The 9,729-nt window shown below is 47.1% G+C and overlaps 1 long non-coding RNA gene across 1 annotated transcript; it reads left to right on the top strand.

The window, feature by feature from the left end:
* Nucleotides 1-235: 235 nt before the first annotated feature.
* LOC115313224 lies at nucleotides 236-5,516 on the top strand. Its single transcript, XR_005716796.3, has 4 exons — nucleotides 236-409; nucleotides 1,911-2,079; nucleotides 3,051-3,172; nucleotides 5,483-5,516. It is a non-coding gene; the product is annotated as an uncharacterized LOC115313224 (long non-coding RNA).
* The last annotated feature ends 4,213 nt before the right edge of the window (nucleotides 5,517-9,729 follow it).

The following is a 9,729-nucleotide window of genomic DNA, read 5'->3' as shown; positions in this document are numbered from 1 at the left end:
GAACGAGAGAAGGCACGGCGACGAAAGGAAAGAAGCGGAACGCCTCAAGCGAGGCGCGCTACACACTCCGCACCACGCTCCAGACACACGCACGGCACGCACGTGATGTGTTGGGGCCTTCTGCGCCTGCGTCGTCCGGCTGCTCTCCAGTTCGCGGCTCGCGTCTTGACCCTCGCCCACAGCCCTCGCCATCGCGCTGCCTTGCTTTCGCACCTTCGCCACCTTCGCCGCCTTGTCTGCTTTCGCGCCGTTAGCGCCATTCCCCCCGTCGGGTCGCCATCTTTTGTTTCCCGAAGGAAGAAAACAAAGCGAGGAAAGTTTGCGGTAGGGAGCACGACCGTGGCTACCAAGACGGCTGACGGCGCAGTACCCGAGGCGTTTGGCGGGCCCGATAGTAAACGAACATAACGTGAGTATCATTTTGAATATGAATGTGGCAAGCGCGATCTGATTCTGAGAAAATTAATGCCCGTTGCCGGCAAGATCGAGAAAGAGCCGACACCGACAAACCGGCAGCACGTGCGTTGACGGAGTGCATCGCTGGCCGGCTGTCGATCGTCGTTCGCGCTCCTTTTCGGGAAGAGAGCACAAGCGATTGAAAGCCAGCCAAAGATAGCTTCAGATTAATACTGTGCATTCTCGCGATTTGTCGGTCTTAGCTCTTTTCTCGCTTTAGTGAGGCGACGGCTTGAACAACCATGTTTGTTTGCCGCGTTTGTTCAAAGGGGTCAACCACGTTGGTCGAATATGTGCGTCATTATGACAGCCACGAGGGTCGCGGCAGATTCCATGTATACACGCAACTTGTTGTTTGCAGTTCACTACTTATGTAAAGCTCAGATATCATATATTACGGTTTCATAAAGGTAAACTGCGCGCGAGCGGACCTAGGCTCGATTTAACGGGTGACGTAAACTTAAACTGCGGCGTGCACGGATGCGTTCGCGAGTGCTCGAGTAGGGCTCAGATAGTAACTCATCTTAGCGAGCACATCGACAACGGGCAGTCAGTCAGTTGCCCGTATTTTAGCTGTGACAAGTCGTTTACTGCGAAACCTACGTTTGCGTCTCACCTATCAAGAAAACATGTAAAATCAGCCCAACAAGCGAGCGGTTCTTCGGAGCACCAGGCAAGCGCCTTAGGCGCAACCAGTTCTTCAGGGCAACAGGCAAACGTGTTAGTTGCGACCGGTTGTCAGAGCAGCGCTTCTCCAAAAGATGCAAGCATGGAGGATGCTAACTCTCGAGGTGGCACCCCTCAGTTTTCACCATCTCCAAGTGAGTTAAAAGAGTGTGTCGAGTATGATCTGGCTCTCTTTTACCTAAAGCTAGAATCTAAGTACTGCTTACCTGCTTCTACAGTTCAGCATTTGTGGCAAGAAATCGAAAACCTGCATGGCTCGAGTAAGCAGTGCATGTTTAAAGCCTTGCATGACAAATTGGATGAACGCCTGGGGACGGCTGATGCTAAAGAAATTGTTGCGGATGCAAACAGCCACGATGTATTCAGCAGTCTGAATGCTACCGTGTTCAATAGTGAGCACAAAAGAAGAGCCTACTTTAAACAAAAGTTTTCATATGTCCAGCCAGTGCAGATTTATCTTGGGCGTGATGGAAACAAGAGAGGTCGCTCATTTCAATATGTGCCAGTACTGGAAAGCTTAAAAGGCCTACTGCAGAATGGTTCGCTTGCTGACTGCATTCTTAACTGGTCTTTAGATGACAGGGATGCGAGCTACATGCAAGACATATCAGACGGTTCAGCCTACAAATCAAATCCTCTCTTTAGTACTGGGCTGCCAACATTTAAGCTACTGCTGTATCAGGACACTTTTGAGGTTGTGAATCCTTTGGGATCCGCAAGGAAGAAGCACACTATTTACTATTTTCTCATTTTTTAAACTTTTGTAGGGGATGATCTGTGGACTGCCCACGAGTACGCACTCAGCATTGATGGCAGGCTCATGGTTCAGAAGATACCAGACGTCCCTACGGCATGGGCTGCACTCTTCGCGAGTCACTATTGCTTTAACATCTGCTACGCTGAAGGCCTGTCATCGACCCTTGAGTTCCTTCAGAGGTAATTTCCTGTTCTGTGATTTTCGTATATGTATGTGGATGCCTAGCAGGACTCCATACTTTTTATCTATATCATTTCCAGGCTTATTGTTCCTATTGAAATAAAGCAAACACCTTGCACATTTACTGTCATGAAAGACATGGAGCCACAGTTGGTACCTTCCTTCTCATTTGTTAAATAGAAGAGCACATATCTCGCTGATTGGAAAGCTGTCCCAATTGCTTCCTCCAGCTCCAAACAACTATAGCTCCCACATCCTGCACCAATGCTGTACTTTTTATTGAAATTGCACCCGAGCAGAGTCCACAGATCGAGTGCATGCGTTTCGCCGCAAGGCACTGCACATGCAAGATAGAGGCAGGTGAATAAAAACCCTTATCTGCTCTCGCAGTCAATCAAACAGCTTCAATTGCTTGTATGCATAGGCCAGTGGTCTTGGTGTTTCATCAGGCAGCTGGACTGCATTGTAATAACAAAGCTCAGAAATCAATTTTAGGGAAACATTTAAGCACAAAGCTAACACTGCCTCAACCTGGCATGTAAAGGTGAAATAAACAAGAAAATAAAAAATAGAGCTTATCTTTCAAACTGATTTGCCCCTTCTGACCAATACATGTCATTTTAACGTGCCCATCTACAACGAAACAACTCCAGCAATATTGCATATTTTGATATGCTCCTGTTTCTCACTGTAACGTTTTTGTATACAAGCTTAGTGATTGGTCCCACCTGTTATAACTTGTGGGTACTCGGGTTAGGAGAGCTGCAATAGGGAGGCATGAAGAGATGCATGCCGCTCACGAGCCGCAGTTTGGCCCCTCCTGATATTCTCTTTACTAAATATTTGACTTTCTTCTAGTCTCCCCCTTCGGTCATGTATACATATGTGACACATATGACTAAATTGACTAACTTTTCAGGTTACCAACTTGGATGAAATGTTTCTTTTATGGCACTGATGCTTATTGCAGAGGTTTCCTGAGCATGAACCCTGACCGTGGCACCAGAGCCAAGCGCTCCAAGTCAGAAGTGAACAAGAAAGTACTTAACCTGGTCAAGAAAATAGCAGAGCTGGAGTGGAATGTGTGAGGCTGTAAGTATGATTCACTACACTGTTCACTTAATAAATGGGAAGTGAACATGAGACTCATTTTGAAGAGAAGCAGAAGAAAGTGAAATAATTCAATGAGCGTAAGAGTCCACTGTCACTAGAGAGGAAGAATAATTCTCAGAGATAGATAGATGCAGGGATACATTTGCCACTAACGAAGAGTATGTGAAGGTTTTGTAACAGACCACTGTCTTAGCAAACTACAAGCATTACTCACTGCTATAGTGTGTTTGTCTGCCAGTGATAGATTTACAAAAAAAAATGTTTTCACTTTGTTTTTTGCAAAAAAAAAAATTGAATTCGGCGTTTGATTATTACTTCTTGTGAGTCGGCACCTTTATCAAATTATCTCTGCTGGATAGCAAAACAATGATATCACACAGCTTATTTTAGATCAAAATTTCTGGCTGTAGACAGGTACCTGGAAAGGTTAGTTCGTGAAATATTGAAGGCGATTTTGCAACTGTTCCCGTCTGGGAGGGGATGTGATGAAGTAGTTTACAATAATGGTTCTTCATTGAGTCTGGCGAATGAGTGTATAATCTATGAAACGTTTGGGTAAAGTTGCATGAATTCTTTAATGCTGTGAAAAGGGGATGTCAGGTTTCAACAAATAATGTTTTGCCAGTCGAGTTTCATGGCAAAGGTCAGTGACTAACACTCTGGACAGACTGACATGTCACACTGACAGATGCAAATAGCGAATAAATGGTGGTCACTTAGCCATGATCCATGGCATCTAGTCACCATTGTTCCAAAATAATTTGATGGCCTAGTTAATAAACATAGGACACCAAACTAGTGCAAAAGACTCCTTAATTTGTATTTTCATTAGTTTATCACTTAAGAGTTTTCCTTATTATTTTTATAATCTTTTTGTGTTACATTTTTTTGTGATTTTACTTTTTCTTTATTGTATTTTTTTTCTCTTCCTGTTATTTTAGCGTCAATGTTGTCTTTGTCTTCCTCTTTCCTCTCATAGAATGTCAGTTGTAAGTAGTGCTCTGTCCTGTCTCATTCCTTCTGTGTTTGTCTTTTGCGCTGATTTTGTGCATCATTGTTCGCAGAGTCCCACCCAGCTTGTCACCATTTTGGGATAATGGGATCACATAACCATCACCAGTGTGTGGTCACCTGACCATACTGCAAATAGTGAATCGGTCATAGTCAGATGGTCACATAACCACACACACCATGCATCTGAGTGAGCCCAACACATTCTGACCTTTCATAGCTTTTGTGAGCATAATCAAGCTTGCCTAAATTTTTTCTTACATTGTTGTAATACTGCTCATGCCTACATTTCACCACACGTTACTTCATCCCATTATTATAGAAAGCAGTGAATAAGACCCTGCTTCATGGCTGGACCATCAGAGTGGGCTTGAGCAAATAATCAAAATTTATTGCTGCTCTGGACAATATACTATTCAATTTTACTTTTGTAAAATTGATCCTGTGCTTTCAAGTATGGGAATTTTTGGCATTATGTGTGGTCTGTCCAATCTAGTTAGCCACCCCCGTTGGGCGCACTCTTAACCATACACTTGTGCACCACAAAGAGGTGGTACCCCAGGTTTCACACTGATTCTTCATATCTCGTCTCGCTGTAGCAGAGGCGCATGCTTGGGAAGGAAAGTTGTCATTTAAACATATGGTCAACATGTCTTTGAATAGACAGGGAAGTTGAGAAATGATAATCTGAAAATTCTAAGTTGGTGTAAGATTTCAAAAACCAAGTTGTTTGCTAGTACAGGGTCTCCTAAAAGGTTCACGCACTAACATGGCCCACAAATTTGAACATGTATATTATTTAGTGCATGGATTAAATGATGGAGATGTTAATATTGTTGATAACAGTGTGGACATATCAACTAGTAATATTTCTTGAACGGATATATTACTAGTTAAATTTACATGTTAGAATAAACATAAAAATCTTTGTTAAATGCAATTGTTGTGAATAACTATATTACAGAATTTTTGTCCCTGAACTTGACACTAGTGGTAACACAGGGGTGGGAAAGGAAAGCAGGCATTGTCTTCTAGTTTTTAAAGGCAAACAGATGTATCTTAATGTAGTATTCACAACAGAATGAATAGGAAGTGTGCTTTCGAAATCCAAAACTTCCTTTTGTTGCTTGAAAATATATTTTTGGCTGGCCCAGAAGGTGCTCCGAAATTACTCTGACCGTTTACATCGCATCAGCACTAGCTTGGAGTTACTTTCCTTGATTTTTTCAGTCTGTGGTTTTCTACTCATTCTGTTCTGTTTGAATATGTCTGTTGAAGGTCGGTCATCCTATGTGGGAACGAGGCATGCAACATAGGGCTCGGGCTCATTTAACACAAGGTCTTGGCACCAGGAAGATTTCAGCAGCCATAAGCAATGGCACTTGGGTCTTAATTTGGTGAGTATGATAATGATTGAGCACCCAGCTGCTTGTGTGAAAAAAAAATGGGGGGACACTTATGCTCGGCCTTAATGTATGACACGACAGCGGGAGGGCAGGGGGTGGAGGATTGGAGGGGAGGTGGGGGCAAGGGCAGTTAGGGCAGCAGTGGGGGGGGAATCCTATGATCCCTTGCATGCACAAGGGATCGTGGCGCAAAACATCGAGGGGTCTTCTCGACATGCCGACGCTGGACGCTGAAACATAACTTACCTAGGCTCACTTAAAACTCAAGCATAGCTTTACTACGCTGCCTATAATTACATGAAGAAATGTCTATGTGATGCTAGAAATGAGACATGGTTAGCATGCAGTCATATATTTTAAGAGAAATGATGCCACACTAGGTATAGTGCATCTTATACATGGCAAATATAGGTCGATGAAATGAGAAGCATGTAAGTGGCAGCTGCATCACAAGCTGTCCATGTTTATTTTGGATATCATCTCAAATTGGAAGTGCTAAGCACACTGCTTTAACCATTTGTTTATCTGAAGTGACACTAGGCACAGTGCACAGAGATTCTATTGCCAGCTACGCCTGACGTTCGCAGCTCGCCCTGATGCAACCGGCCACGACTATTCATATCTCTTATGGTGTGAACATGTCAGAGAAAGATTAATGATGCCCTTTTCATTAGTGCACGGTGGCAAGAGAATTGCAGCTCTGGTGGTGGGGAAAGACTAGTTCTACATTAGCGCCAACAACAGTCAACCAGCTTAACTAGATGAAGAGGAGGAGTAAATTTCTATGTGTGCTGCTTAATTAATGTCAACCGCTGATTTTGAAAACAAACTCACTCAGCTCTTAAGTTGAAAAATGTCTAGTAAGTGAATAGTAGGCTTTCCCATAAAATAGCTCTATTTTTGTGCAGCACTCTCTGCCAAACTTTGTGCATATCCTCTCATTCATTTGCCCAGGTATATAGGGGCTGTGCTGGGATACTGAAATGGTATTCGAGAAAACCAGAATACATGTACTACATGGCTAATATATAGCTACTGAGATATAATGATGTTTGACTTGATTAGGAGAAGCTAAGCTAGAGGGGGGGGGGGGTTCAGTTGTCACATAAAGCTTCTTTCAAACATTGTAAACAATATCAGCATCATTAGTTTCTTTGCACAGTGAATAAAGCGTGGCTAACATTATACAACATATCTGTTAAATTGCTTCTATTTTGGCACATTTATATATGTTATATTGATAACTGGTTTCTTTCTTTTCCAGATCAGAGGGTATATGGACCTGGGTCCTCGTCATCCAAGTAAATAAATGTTCTGTTTTTATTTCTATCCTACACATAATTTATGCTGTGTCTTGGCTTAATTGCATTTGCATGTACATACACAACGATTGCATTGCAGACATGAAGACCACACTACAATTACAATAAACAGCATGCCACATATATTACAGGCACAAAATGGCTAACCTAAGGAGACTTCATGACCCATTGTTTGATTCATTGTCTGTTGACCAGTAGTAGGAAGTAAATCGAAGCAGCAAAACATGTGCGGTGAAACGCTAAGCATGTCGTACAATGCGGTGGGAAGATGATAAAATCCGACAATGCTTACTTTTGTCGAATTTTGCATACTTTCTGACGTGTTGTACGAAGTGCTAGCGCTTCATTGTGCCAGCATTTTGCACCTTCAATTTGCTTCTTACGATGGCCAACTGGCAGTGAATTAAACGGTCAACATTTTTACGGTGACCATTAAATTAACAGTCAGTTGACCGGCAAAAAAACTGCCACCATGCCGTGATCTTAGCGGCAGTCAGTAAATCTCGTTTACGGTCTGTTCAGCATCGTCCCGTAAAATTAACGGTATCTTTTTTACTGTGACCGTTTAATTTACTGGGAGATGACGGTCAGGCAGTAAATTTGAATTTACGGTCTGCCGTATAAATTACGAGAAGTTGCTGGCAGCCAGAATGCCAGTCAACTTACCGTAATTTTTACGGCCCATTTTTTACAGTGCACGCTTAGCGAAAACCACGACCGCGCGGAACTGAAGATCGGCCGCCGTTAAGAAATCCCGGGCACACTCACGATGTCATTCCTGATGCCGTCGCCGCGGGTGCACCAGGCGTCAGTGCACGCTTAGTGAAAACCGCGACCGCGCGGAACGAACATCCGCAGCCGTTGAGAAATCCCGGGCACACTCACGATGTCGTCCCTGATGCCGTCGCCGTGGGTGCGCTAGGCGTCACAAGCACGCTTAGCGAAAACGACGACCGCGCGGAACGAACATCCGCCGCCGTTGACAAATCCCCGGGCACACTCACGATGTCGTCTCTGATGCCGTCGCCGCGGGAGCACCAGGCATCAGTGCACGCTTAGCAAAAAACCACGAACGCGCGGAGCGAACATCCGCCGCCGTTGAGAGATCCCGGGCACACTCACGATGTCGTCCCTGATGCCGTCGCCATGGGAGCACTAGGCGTCAGAAGCACACTTAGCGAAAACCACGAACGCGCGGAGCGAACATCCGCCGCCATTGAGAACTTCCGGGCACACTCACGATGTCGTCCCTGATGCTGTCGCCACGGGTGCACCAGGCGTCAGTGCACGCTTAGCGAAAACCAGGACCGCGCGGAACGAACATCCGTAGCCGTTGAGAAATCCCGGGCACACTCACGATGTCGTCCCTGATGCCGTCGCCGTGGGTGCACCAGGCGTCAGTAGCACGCTTAGCGAAAACCGTGACCGCGCGGAACTGAAGATCGGCCGCCGTTGACAAATCCCGGGCACACTCACGATGTCGTTCCTGATGCCGTCGCCACGGGTGCACCAGGCGTCAGTGCACACTTAGCGAAAACCGCGACCGCGCGGAACGAACATCCGCCGCCGTTGAGAAATCCCGGGCACACTCACGATGTCGTTCCTGATGCCGTCGCCGTGGGTGCACTAGGCGTCAGTAACACGCTTAGCGAAAACTGCGACCGCGCGGAACGAACATCCGCCGCCGTTGAGAGATCCCGGGCACACTCACGATGTCGTCCCTGATGCCGTCGCCGTGGGTGCACCAGGCGTCAGTAAGACGCTTAGCGAAAACCGCGACCGCGCGGAACGAACATCCGCCGCCGTTGAGAGATCCCGGGCACACTCACGATGTCGTCCCTGATGACGTCGCCGTGGGTGTACTAGGCGTCAGAACCACGCTTAGCGAAAACCACGACCGCGCGGAACAGAAGATCGGCCGCCGTTAAGAAATCCCGGGCACACTCACGATGTCGTTCCTGATGCCGTCGCCGCGGGTGCACCAGGCGTCAGTGCACGCTTAGTGAAAACCGCGACCGCGCGAAACGAACATCCGCAGCCGTTGAGAAATCCCGGGCACACTCACGATGTCGTCCCTGATGCCGTCGCCGTGGGTGCACTAGGCGTCAGAAGCACGCTTAGCGAAAACCACGACCGCGCGGAACGAACATCCGCCGCCGTTGACAAATCCCCGGGCACACTCACGATGTCGTCTCTGATGCCGTCGCCGCGGGAGCACCAGGCATCAGTGCACGCTTAGCAAAAAACCACGGGCGCGCGGAGCGAACATCCGCCGCCGTTGAGAGATCCCGGGCACACTCACGATGTCATTCCTGATGCCGTCGCCGCGGGTGCACCAGGCGTCAGTGCACGCTTAGTGAAAACCGCGACCGCGCGGAACGAACATCCGCAGCCGTTGAGAAATCCCGGGCACACTCACGATGTCCCTGATGCCGTCGCCGTGGGTGCGCTAGGCGTCACAAGCACGCTTAGCGAAAACGACGACCGCGCGGAACGAACATCCGCCGCCTTTGACAAATCCCCGGGCACACTCACGATGTCGTCTCTGATGCCGTCGCCGCGGGAGCACCAGGCATCAGTGCACGCTTAGCAAAAAACCACGAACGCGCGGAGCGAACATCCGCCGCCGTTGAGAGATCCCGGGCACACTCACGATGTCGTCCCTGATGCCGTCGCCATGGGAGCACTAGGCGTCAGAAGCACGCTTAGCGAAAACCACGAACGCGCGGAGCGAACATCCGCCGCCATTGAGAAATTCCGGGCACACTCACGATGTCGTCCCTGATGCTGTCGCCAC

Source organism: Ixodes scapularis, unplaced genomic scaffold, assembly GCF_016920785.2.
Source record: "Ixodes scapularis isolate PalLabHiFi unplaced genomic scaffold, ASM1692078v2 ptg001946l_1___fragment_3__unscaffolded, whole genome shotgun sequence".
NCBI classification, from domain to species: Eukaryota; Metazoa; Arthropoda; class Arachnida; order Ixodida; family Ixodidae; genus Ixodes; species Ixodes scapularis.
This window is presented reverse-complemented; position numbering and strand designations above follow the sequence as displayed.